Source organism: Cyprinodon tularosa, unplaced genomic scaffold (assembly GCF_016077235.1).
Source record: "Cyprinodon tularosa strain WSP-4 unplaced genomic scaffold, ASM1607723v1 ctg148, whole genome shotgun sequence".
Taxonomy (NCBI): domain Eukaryota; kingdom Metazoa; phylum Chordata; class Actinopteri; order Cyprinodontiformes; family Cyprinodontidae; genus Cyprinodon; species Cyprinodon tularosa.
Window position 1 is genome coordinate 1,524,768 of NW_024038309.1, and position 12,866 is coordinate 1,537,633.

The 12,866-nt window shown below is 41.6% G+C and overlaps 1 protein-coding gene across 1 annotated transcript in view; it reads left to right on the top strand.

Annotated features, from left to right (window-relative positions):
- The first annotated feature begins 7,967 nt into the window (after positions 1-7,967).
- Positions 7,968-12,866, top strand: part of kdm6ba (lysine (K)-specific demethylase 6B, a) — a 63,157-nt gene continuing 58,258 nt past the window's right edge. The window contains exon 1 of the mRNA XM_038279119.1: positions 7,968-8,548. The gene's annotated coding sequence lies outside the window, so the exon portion shown is untranslated. The remainder of the gene's footprint in view (positions 8,549-12,866) is intronic.

Here is a 12,866-nt window from a genome sequence, read left to right on the forward strand (position 1 = left end):
GGGACTGAATGCAAATACAAGTTTAACAAAACCAGTTACCGTACATTTGTCCTCAACACAGAGTTTACCTCATCCCTTCTCTCCTGCATTTTCTTTCCTGTGTCTGTAATTTCTTCCTTCCCCATGCTTTTCTTCCTGTGGCCTTAATCTTGAATGGCAAATCTTCAAATTATTGCTCTTAAGTGAAACATAATCTACGTCCATATGATTTTCAAACCCTTCTACACTGTCAAAGTTGATAACTGCAGACTCTTGCTACAGGCACTTTATCTACCTACACTAAACTGCTTGAAGCCAGAGTGTGCACGGTAAACCCAGTCTATCCAGCCTATCCAGTGTGTCTGGCTGCTCTGCTTCATCTGCTGGCTGTTGTGTAAGCTCAACTGAAAACACCAACAAGGATAACTTGCCTTGTACCTTGCTGATATACACCATTTCTTCCCTGCCTTTCCTTAAACCTTCACCATTGCTGCACTTGTTTACTCCTTTTCTTACTGTTACTCTTCAGGTTATTACTGCTCAGTGAAATACTGTTTTATAGGTTTCTTTCCCCTCTTTCTCTAATGTAGCTTCCTTTCTCTCTGTCCTTTTTATTTTCATCGTTTTGGCTTTACCCAGAATTCTCACACATTCTCCCCGACACCTCTGCTATCCTTTTTGTTCAATGTCCTGCTCTATCAGTGGCCATCTATCTTTGCTCAGTGTTAGTTTCCCTCTCTCTCCCACCTGGCTCTAGTATTATAAATGCGATTTTGTATTGGCTAGGGGCCAAATCAGCACAGCAATAAATCAATTCAGCGAGGGGATTATGTAACTTGCCGCCTTATTGACGAGGCTGTCCTCTTTCTTCCATCCTGGTTCCCTTCTGTACACCTTACTCAATTGCTTCTGACGTTTTCCTTCCCCTGTCATTTCATGCTATTTAAACAAGAATCATATGAGCATTATTAGTTTCAGGCTTGTAATTTTTTCTAATTGAGGCTTTAACACACACAGCAGAGTCCATGTTGTAATCTGTTATTACTGTTCCAAATTTCTAATGGAATAATTGCTATGGTTTCTTAACAGAGTTCATGAGAACAATAACAAACCACTGTCTGTACCTTTTAGTTAATGACTATATGGTGATTTATTTGTTCTTTTGCAATGATTAATTACAGTACTCTCAGAGCTCCTGGCAATACAGCAGGAATTAAATATTGACAGACTAACTATTGGCTGTATTGTGTGCTCTCTTGAGTAGTAATCTATAAGGTCAGGGGACAAGTTCAAATTTCACTCGCAGCAAAGAAAGTTGCTCTAAAATAAGGTTTTACCTGCCGGGGGAATTTCAATATTCTTGAGCACACATGGCTTAATGATTAAAAATGGTCCAAGTGTGCAGAGAAAACATTGGAGTGAGGCCGGTGCTGGATCAAATATAACCTGGGTTAAATGCCAAGGTTGTAAGCTCTTTAGCTCTACCAAACAGTGATTGATATCTGAAGTGATTGATATCTGAAGGTATACACTCACTGGTTATTTTATTAGGGACATCTTGCTATTGTCGGTTAGTATGGTATAGATACAGTGAGTTGATAGCAGTATTCTTTGAAGGTATTGGTTCATATTGACACCATAGCATCATACATTTGCTAAAGAGTGCCAACTGTTGTCTTGAGATGAGAATCTTGTAGTTCTACGCAGGAGTTCGCCCTACAAATAGATGGTCGCTTCGAACCCAGCTCTGTCCATCTTTGGTATTCTTTCCTTGGTCAAGAGATCCATATTTTTCCTGATACGCTTTATCCCGAGTGTGGTCGCGAGGGGTGCTGGTGCCTATCTCCAGCTGTCTGTGGGCAAGAGGTGGGGTACACCCTGGACAGGTCGCCAGTCCATCGCAGGCCAACCCGCAACCTTCTTGCTGCAAGGCAGCAGTGCTAGCCACTGCGCCGCTGAGCAGCCCCCTTAGTCAAGACAATTAACCCATATTCCTTACTGATGGTAGAGTGTACAGCAACCTGCCTTGTGTTTGTGTTCCTCAATTGGCTTCTATGTAAAGTAGCTCACCACCATCAGTGTGTGAATGTGTGTGAATAAGTCAATGACGGGATGAGGTGTTATGAGCTTTGGAGTCCCCTGACTTGAAAAGGCTCTATACCGTATATGCTCAGGCTATTTACCATTTACTCCTTTTTACTAAACTCTGTCTTCTCTTTACAGTTCAACATTGTTCTACGCTTTTTCTAATAGGCTGTGCAATTTTGCCAAGATTCCAAATTGCTACTTTTTTCAGAGCAAAAATTAGATTTCTTTTGATTTTTCCTTTGCATGTCAGAATGCAAGAATGGTGTTGAAGGGTGTTAGTGAGGTGGAGCAGGTACTAATAGAAAAGGGGAGTGGCTTCTCTGGGAGCCAAGCACACTGCCACTCTTTGGGAGTGGAGCTTGAAATCAGATTTCAAGCCCCACTCCCAAAGACTGCCACTCTGGGTCCCTGAGCAAGACCCTTAACCCCACACTGCTTCCCAGGCGCGCACAATGGCAGCCCACTGCTGCCCAAGGGGATGGGCTAAATGCAGAGCTGAATTAATAAAGTTCAATTATTATCAGTTACTATTATTATTAATAGGAACATGTCTTTCCACCAAATCTCAGAGGTATTCATAGCATTTAGATCTGATGATTTTTTAGGTCATTTGAGGAAACTCCCTTTCATGTTTAAGAAACCAGTTTTAGATGATTTGAGCTTTTTGACATAGAGCGTTATCCAGCTGGATAGGGGATTAACGAACACCAACATTTGGGTATCTAATTGATGAGCTAATAGCGAGAAATCCAAAAAGTAAATGGGATGCACTAGACAGTTTTAAAACCGAATCGCATTGATATGGGTGAGCAAAGAAATACCTGTGCACAAAAAATGAAAATGTATTTGACAAAAAAAAACAAAAAGCCTGCTGGGTAAAACTCAGATATAATATATGCAAAAACATGAGAAACCATATTATGCAGCTCCACATGGAATAAAAGCAGTTGAAAATCAGTTTTAAAATCAGTTTGCTCCATTAGCCAAAGAACCATTGTGTGATATCTAAGCAATGAGTGACGTCTAAGCTTTCCTCTGACATGAGAGACAAAATTAATACAGTAGTTTATTTAAACTTTCACTGCAAAAGTAAGGTTCCTTTATGCAACATTAACCCAACCCATAATGTGAGACAACAACAGCACAGCAGAAAAGCCAAAAAGCACAGCTCTAACATCTGATGCATTCATTTCTGCGTGATATGATGCACAGCAGCTGGTGTGTAGTTTGATTCAAACTGCAGTAGTAAATGAGTCACACAGGTGAAAATGTTTGAGCTATAAAGATTGTAGCAGTAAAAATGTTAATTGCTGATAATGATTCACTTTTAGTTTCGAATAAACTGAAGTATCTTGAGCTGAATTGGCTATGAATGAAATGGGTTTATATATTGTTTAAAAGTCCAGGGTATTTTATATTCATTTTTTGTAACACCAGAAGGTCTTTGGCTTTAATCATTTTTAGTACTGCAAACGAGGGGTGAGTGGTGCACCATGCTGCGTCAGTAATGGATTTATCATCACCTCGTAACCCTCTGTGACCTTGTGAACTTTGAAGTTCAAACAGAAGTAAACTAATTAAAACTCAGTGCAGCAACCTCACCTGTTATGTTCATGGACAGCTGTAGATGTAGTTTCTGTTGTAATAATTGTTACACCAACATTGCAATATGTGCTGGGGTTTGTAATACTTTTATGTAATCCTTTTACCATGGAATAATAATAATGAATAAGATAAAGACATCCTTACCAGACAAAGATCTAGTTTTAGTTTCCAAGGGCTTCGGAAATTAACCCTTAATAATTTATTAAAACAGTTTTATTTACATGCACACCTGGAGGATCTTCTTAATCAAAATCAAACTAAATATATGTTTAAATTAAAGTAGTGCATTAATATTTAAGCTAATTTAAACATTTTAGGTGTATAAGGTCATTGCATTGCAATGTGCATAGCTTTTAGTGATCCAGCAGGAGATTGAATTATCCCATTACAGAAGCTCTTAGCCTCTGTTACACACTCAGCTGTTGAACACTTTACATTCAGTGTTTGTTTCTCCGTATTGAGTTTTCAATATAGTTTTGCAGTCAGGACTTATCTCCTGGTGCCTTCTTTCTTTGTAGAGCAAAGAAGGCAGACAGAAGCAGTCTATAGGAGTCAGAGAGCACATTAAAAGGGCTTATGTTACCTCCCTCCTATGCTCTGGTGAAAGTGTGCAGCTGTATTTTTTTTTTCTTTCAGTGTGCATGTTGTATTTTCCATACCATCACCCTCCACCCACCCTGCCACCCCCACTTCCTTCCTTCTGGCCTTCTGATTGTACCCTTTCCGTCGACTATGGAATCCAATCTTCATGCACATGGCTCTCACACAGAAGGACATGCTTGTGTGTCTCTGCAAACCCGGTAGTCTAATTCAGAGGTGCAGGAAACATCTTCAAAAGGAAAAACGGAGAAAGTTTTGTGCAACATGCCCATCTCTCTTTACCCCCTTCCTTTTAATTTTAAAAGTGAACACAAAGTGAGCACAGCTTCCTCAGCTCTCCGTGCAGTACAGTTTGCACCAACTTACTCATTTAAAAGGCACAGAAAAAAAGTTAAGCTGAAAGGAATGGCTGGAAATTTTAAAGCAGGCTCTCTAAATGTCATTTTGAAAAGCTTTGATTGTTTTCCAAGTTGTACGCAAAGTAATAATGTGCTGAAAAGCTGAACCATGATTTCTCTGAAGAAATGCTGTAAAGATAATGGTGCAATCAGCTCTGGGTTGTTGTTGTTGATGATTTTAGACTGAGACTGAATATGCAACTCATTTACTGCCATTTTAGCCTTAACGTTTTCTATAACTTCTCTGGATGTTTCTTAATGAGTCCATGGCCAAATACTTTTATAATAATTTTTTAGTGTCATGGCCTAAAATGGTACTGAGATGTAGATACAAATGACTCAAGGAAGAGCATGTTCAAAGACCTTTTACAACTGCCTTCCAATTAAAATGTTTGGAAACCTCCTAGGAAGTTCAGTAAGATCAGTAGTTCGAAACCTGAGAATAGCGATCATCTAGTTATATTAGTTCAATTAAAACAAATAATTTAGAGCTCTAAATCTAATCAAAAGCCTAACTTGATTTTGACCGTGGTTGTGTATGGGATAGGAGAAAGTAAAAGTGAACCCTATTGCTCTCATTACCCATCTCACTTAAGATTTCGACATAAATCCATTAAAAACTTGATGCACAAAAACGTAGCTGCTCTATCTTTTAATGCCAGCTGTTGAATGGGATTGTTGCCTTTTGGCATCCCGAGTGCATGCTATAACAAAATATGGAGCAGATATTTGCTAATTTGTACTCATGATAAACCTTGCAGTCAAACGGAACTGACCTAATAGTATGTCATGTTTTGAAGGTTTACACCAATGACTAGGGATGTCATCGATTCTGTTCATAAATTTTGTGGACAGAATTTTTAGGCACAGCCAAGATCAGTTTTGGTGGCCTTCGGATTGCGTCTCTGTTATTCGCGGGTGATGTGGTTCTATGCCTTCATCAGGGGGTGATCTACAGCTTGCACTGAAATGGTTCGAAGCCAAGTGTGAACCGCCGTGATGAGGATCAGTGCCTTCAAATCCGAAACCATGGTGTTGAGATGAAAAAAAGGGTAGAGTGCCTTCTCTGGGTTGGGGGGGATGTACTGCCCCTAGTGGGGGAGTTTAAGTATCTTGGAGTCTTGCTCACGAATGAGGGGAAGATGGAGTGGAAGATGGACAGGCGGATTGATGTGGCGTCTGCTGTGAAGCGGGCACTGAGCCAAAAGGCACATTTTTATTATTTACAGGTCGATCTACATTCCTAACCTCATCTATGGTCATAAGCTTTGGGTCATGACCGAAAGAAAGTGATCGTCGATACCAACGAAATGTGTTTTCTCCGTAGTGTGTCTGGGCTCTCCCTTAGAGATAGGGTGAGGAACTTAGTAATTCGGGGAGGACTCGTTAAGAGGAGCCAGTTGAGGTGGCATGGGCATCTTGTTAGGATGCCTCCTGGACGCCCTCCTGGTGAGGTGTTCCGGGCACGTCCCACCAAGAGGAGGCGAAGAGGAAAACTCGTGAGACGCTGGTGGGACTATGTTTCTCAGCTGGCCTGGGAACGCCTTGGTTTTCCTCTTGAAGAGCTGGCCCAAAAGGGATGTCTGGTCCTCCCTACTGAAGCTGCTACATTGGTCTGGACTTTCTAGGGACACACAGCAGTTTCCCGCCAAAGCACAAGGGGGAGCCTATTCGAGAACTCACGAGAACTTTGGCGGATGGTCACGAGAACTTCCGAACCTCTTAGATTACCCGTTAGTCGTAGTTGTCCATTGTAGTTTGTCCTCGGATTTTAAAAATGGCGCGCCCTGGCACCGAATCGGGACGACCACACAGACAGTCGGAAAGGCATACCAAGGACCAATCACAAGTGCTTTTTGTCTGCGCACATCAAAAGCGCTAGGCTGAGCCTATTCGAAGAACTCACAAGAACTTCGGCGGATGGTCAAGAGAACTTCTCCGGCGGCGCCAGTGGAAGTGCTTATTTTCCAAAACAATGTAAGTCTGACACATCATACAAGTGGTTTTACTTCCGAACCTCCTCGATCAACCTTTCGTCGTGGTTATCCATTGTTGTTATTACTCCTCGGTTTTTAAGAATGTGCGGTCGTCTTGTAATAAAGGACGACCGCACAGAAAGCCGGAAAGGCAAACCAAGGACCAATCACAGCTGCTTTTTGTCTGCGCACTTCCGCTTGAGTTCTGCACAGGTTTGCGACCATCCGACGCGTAGTCAGGATTTTTTTCAGAGATACAAAGACAGATTTGACGGTTTCAGTGGCCATGCGTCAGAAGTATAAATTGGCCATATAGCTGTTTGTCTGCATTTTAACGTGGAGCTATCTGTTTAAGCCTGTTATAAGTGCAATGAGAATTGAGTAATCTTTAGTTAGATTTTGCGTGAATCGTGCAAAAGTCTCAAAGATGGTTCCGGATCAGCTCATAAGGCAGAATGATGAGGCTAACATCAGGGTAGCTTGATGGTTTCCTCCGCCTTTGAGGGTGCTTTAACTTTCCACCACAGTCACGGTGATGTAACATCTTCCTGTCACAGAGAAAGCAAATATAATTGATATCTTTACTGAACTTCACTTCAAAAACTCAGATCTAACTCGTTCAGAGTCATTTTATTGGTTTTGAGCGTGGCTAAGTGTATGATATGGGGCTGCGCTGGTAATGTTACACCACATGTGGGACCCGAACTTTTAAAACCATTGTTCTCACTCCAACCACATGTTTGCCAGCTCTTTTATGCTGAAGCCTTATCACCGACTTCGCACATCTGTTGGGTGTGAAGATGTCAGTGTCATAAATCCACATCTGTGAGTCAAAATTTGGTGAAGACTTTTATAACTCCGGTTGAAGATGATCTGGATTTCTATTGATCTATTTATTTGTTTTCTTTTGACTGTACTGTAGGCCAAAGCGCTTCTCCATCAGGCTTACATCACACTAATGAAGAAGAGAAATCGAGGTGGAGAATAAACGCAGAGGCTCCTTTTGCTCTCCAATCCCATCTGTTTCACTCAGGGGGAGGGAGGCGGGGGGGTGTCAGACGAATGAGAAAGAGGCCAGATCAGGCAGAGAGAGAAGGAGGGAGGGATGGATGGATGGATGGAGTTGGAGGAGGGGGAGAGGTGGTGTTTAGAGAAAGAATCAGAGAAAGGCAGGCTGGGGGGTTGGGCTCCAAGCTTGCATGTGTGAGGGGGGGTGGGGGGGGCAAGCAGGAGCAAGCAAATGTGTGTTGTATATATATGTGTTTGTGCATGTGTGTGCGCTTGCTCTGTTCCTTTTCCTCTCTTTGTTTGACTACTGAGTGGGGGAAAAATAGGCGAGACAGAATACAGGGAGACTAAGAAAGGGTGAGCATTAAGATGCATAGACAGCGAAGGTGAAGATCTAAAAGCAGAATCACTTTTTATTTTACAGAGAAAACAAGAAACAGAGGATTTCTTATTTTTTTCTTTTCATTTCATTTTAAAAATTAGATTTCCTGTTACCTAAAATACTCAAACGTTGCTGAACAAGGAGCGTATATGAAAGGAGGAGAACAAAACTAGTGCACATTTTTGACACAAGAGTGTCATATATTCAGGAGCACCGTTGTGTGCTGGGCTCAGTGCGCAAGTGTGTGCTGAGAGGAGGTGGGGGGAGGCGACCCGTGCTGTTTAAAGGGAAAATACAAGGCACACACAAAGCTGGGAGCACAGGCAGGGAGAGGAGAGGAGTGGAGAGGAGAGGAAAAGGGAAGGTTGTGGGAATCTGCTGAGCTAGCTGACTCTCTAACCAACAAGCCTCATTTATTTTTTTTATGATCATCTTTATTATTAATTGGGATATAACCCCACCGAGCCAGCACCGTCACCCTGCTGCAGCTCGCCAGCCTGAGCCTGGACACGGTAAGACCAGCTTCCTATCCGTCTCAGCTGTTGGACTGCTACCACTGTGCAGACAAAAGCAATAGAAAGTTGCTCCCTTCTATGTATGAATGTGTGCGTGCAGATGGAGCTAAGCTAAAGGCTGGTGCTCAGACTGAAAGGCGTGAGGAATGCAGCACAAAGGGAGCTTGTCTACTCCAGCTGGGACTGTGTGTGTGTGTTTCTTTGTGGAACTGCTTGAATGTTTATCTCTCAGGGCTACCCAAAAGTTTTTTATGATTGGGACACACTAAAACAAACCAGAACTTGGTTGTCTTTTAAGGAAAACGTGTTAAAGGTTAGTCTTGCTATTATGTGCTTGTCCATACATTAGAAGCTCTTATCCTGTAATGGTTTACATATTCACTCCTGGAGCTTTACATGAGACCAAATAGTCCACTTATTCTTGAAGTGATAAAAACTGAAACATTTGAACATATTTGTCTGATTTGAATACCACTTTGAATACTGACATCTCATTATCTCTTTCGTCTTACTTCAAACAGTACTTTCTTCTCTTTGTAAATGAGCCTTGTGACTTTTCCACAGTAAGTGTCTCTTAAATGTCGGCTCCCATCAGTTTAAAACAAACAAAGCCAGGGTAAACAAAGTCTACCCTGTCCTTTTCCAGTGAGTTGTGGTCTGCTTTCAGCTCTTTCAATGGGTCCTGCATGCGGCTAGCAGCAGTTCTGTAAATCTGTGTGTGCGTTACAGAAACATTAAAGGGCTCACAGGACCCGGCTTGGTGAGTTTGAGTGTGTACATGCTCCTCCTCCTCCCCTTTGCCAGCGAGTGTGTGAGAAACTCAACACTTGTGCCGGCGTCTGCCTGCAGCCAACATTGCCCAACGTCGGCGGACTGAGCGTGCACGTCCCTGTCCTAATTAAGCCTGTATACCCCCTGCGTTTCAGCAGACTCAAACATTCCTGGAAACACATCTCACATGCAATACTGCAAACTGATCCTCTCTGTACTCGCATAAAGGCAATCGACCCACGCATTGCATATTTCAACACACAAAAAGGTCTATTACATTTTTAGCCCTAAACGCACATTTTCTGTTCAGTTTTTTTTTCCAATCCTATGAGCAAAAGTAAAGCATCTTCACTGTTGGATCCAAACAAAATGCTCCTTGTGTTGTCATTTTGCTTTGTCTTCTTTTTTTGTGTAATTTATTGCTTCTCCTCTGTTTCCTGTCCAGCTGCTGTTATCTAGTAGTTTCTGGCCAGGCGTGGTTTAGCAAGGGTCGCCTGCTGTGGACTGGAATACATCATAGCTGTTCTGTCTGATGGAGTCTTGCCCAATTAGGAAAGCACGTTTTTTAGAGGAGCTGTGCAGAATAATGCTGCTTTAACCTGAAAAGGATGATTAATTGGAGTAAATGGTAGTATGTGGTGTGAGCATGTTAGATTGGCAACTATAAATTATATTAATGTACTGAAATGGATCATAATCTGTGAAAACTGGATTCTGGATGTTTATCGTCAAAATTCCTCCAGTTGATCAATCTGAAACGGAAATGCTAATTCCAAAATGGAGAATTGGGTTGACAAGAAATTAGTGAAAATATTATTAGCACTTATCTCATCAAAGTGTTCTTATGCTTTCTTTGGAGATTACCAATATGGTTTTCAGTCATAATTTGGAGTCCTTATACAAAATGGTGAAATGTTAGGCTAAATATTTGGAATAAGTAAATGGATGATTCCAAATATTTAACGTTTAGAAACATTGGATTTAATGTTTTCAAGACTTTTGTATACTGTGTTGAAAGGAGAAAAATGCATTATTGTGGCCGGATCTAGATGTGTCCTATTAGGCCAAACTGGTTTGTTTGACTGTTTGCTTAACCATCTTAAGAATCTTTGAATATCACCATAGTAGCTGTCTTGATGTAAAGCTAAGGAACAGGGAGTTATGAGCTAGTTTGTCCTTCCCCCATTACTGGATGTTTGCATGGTTTTTTAGATATTCATTAGTCCAGAAGCAAATTGTACGTACTCAAAGTTGCAAAACATTTTGATCACAAAATATAGCCGGTTGTATGGGCTTGGTTTGATTTGATTGGGCTTTCCTAAATCTTTGTTTTGTTTGAACTATTTTAGGTTTGCCAAAGATATTATCAAGGTAGATTATGTGCAAATCTTTGTAAAAGATCAGTGTTCATATTTTTGTTAGCCGTTCAACGCCAATTATGTGTCAAATTTAACATGATTTACACTTGAAAAGCAGTGTCATGTGTGCCAAAAAAACGGTATGAAAAAAGCAAAGTGGGTTCAAAGTAAATTTCAACTTGCACGATTGCGAGTAGTAATGTGTAATTACAATTCTCTTTCAGGGATGTGGGCGAAAGGACATTCTACTGCTTGGAGCAAATGACACTATAAACTTCATTGTAGTTGTATAAGTCCATGTGAATCTTGGACACAATTTATAGCATACATTGGTTTTTGTTCAATTCCCTTAAGAGTTTGACAGTAAACTGGCTATCACACAACCTGGCATAAGCCAGAATTTGAATTACAATACAAAGTACAATTAAATAGCAATTTTGAATTGGTATATATCTGGGAAGCTTCCTGAAGAACATGTTCACCAAAGTGAGAGAAATTCAGTGCGATTCTTGGAGCTGATTGGGTACCTGTCTACCATATCCAATTTTTAGCCAATCACAGCAGCAGTAGCAGCTGAGTTGCATAACATTTGTGATTTTTTTCCCCACATAGTTAACTAATAATTAAAACTCTTACAAAATCTCGTCTGGAGGAACTCGCAAATATCTTACCATCCACAAAGGCAAAAACCACGTTCTTTTGCTTGTTTTTAAAAAAGAAATGGAGGGTATTCCAGCTGAAACTGGTGCAGCCGTGTTTGTTTTGCTTCAGCCTTCTGCCTCTGGTTGGCGTGCTGACATCATATATGCCAATGTTTTTCATTGGTCCTGTATCAAGTATGTAATTTTACAAATCTCATGACAAATCATCTTGAATGTAAGGTAAGCTATCACTTGTTTACATGCTTTAAAATGTTTTTTGGGATTCGTTTGTTATAAAAAACACCTCCTTTTCCATTTCTTAACCAATGAATTTAACCAAGACATGCTAATAGCTGAACGATTAAGTAAAAATTTATTTCTGAGACATGTTCCGCACTTGTTCGTGGGGGTCCAAAAGGTTCTTATATTATGTAATTCAGTTCAGAATTGTTTTATAGTTTGACTGGAAACAAGTCATGGTGACCAATCCTTTTACAGGTCGCCTTCTGCTTCATCCGAGTTGTGGGGGTAGCAGTCTCAGAGACTCCGAGACCTGCCTCCTTCAGCACTGTTGGGAAAGCCCAACGCGTTCTCAGGCCAACAAAGAAACATAGTTCCTCCAGCGTGTCCTGGGTCATTCCCAGGGCCTCCTCCTGTTTGGACATTCCTGGAACATCTCCCAAGGAAGGTATCCAGTGGCATTCAAAAAAGACAGCCGAGCCACCTCCGCTGACTTTTCTTGATGTGAAGGAGAAGCGGCTCTACTATGAGCCTCTCCCAAATGACCGAGTTACTCATCCTTTCTCTAAGGGAGTGCGTGGAACACATATTTCTGTCACTTGTATTTCTGATTGTCCTGTCGCTTACGGTCATGATCATAGGTGAGGGATTGGAATATAGACTCGACTCTCTCTCTTCACCACAATAGACCAGTGAATCGTCCGCATTATAGCAGCAGCTGCCCGGATCTGTCTATCAATCTCCCTTCCCTCACTTGTAATCAGGACCCAAAGATATTTAAACTCCTCCGCTTGAGGCAGGAACTCTCCCTCAACTAAAAGGGAAAAGCCACTTTTTCTGGTTGAGAAACATGGCCTTGTAGTCGGAGGATCGGATCCTTCTCCTGGACGCCTTACACTCTGGTGTGAACTGCCGCAGTTCATGCTTTCGGTCTTGGCAGTGGGGATCGAGCAGAACAACATCATATGTGAAAAGCAGGGATGAGATCTTCCAGTCCCCGAACCAGACCCCGTCCAGGCCTTGGCTGTTTCTAGAAATTATGTCCATAAAGGTTATGAACAAGCCTGATGACAAAGGGCAACTCTGTTGGAGTCAAACATGCACAGGGAATAGGTCCGACTGAATGCAGGCAATGTGGATCTTACTCCTGCTCCACTCCCTCACTCTATACTCCTTATGCGCTTCCCACAGTGCGGCAACCACTCATGGGTGATTAAAAAAGAAAAGTGCAACCAAAAAATGGTACTAAAGATGTAACAAAGAAGTAAAAACAAGGAACTGTCCAAATGCAGCCGAAGGAAGTCT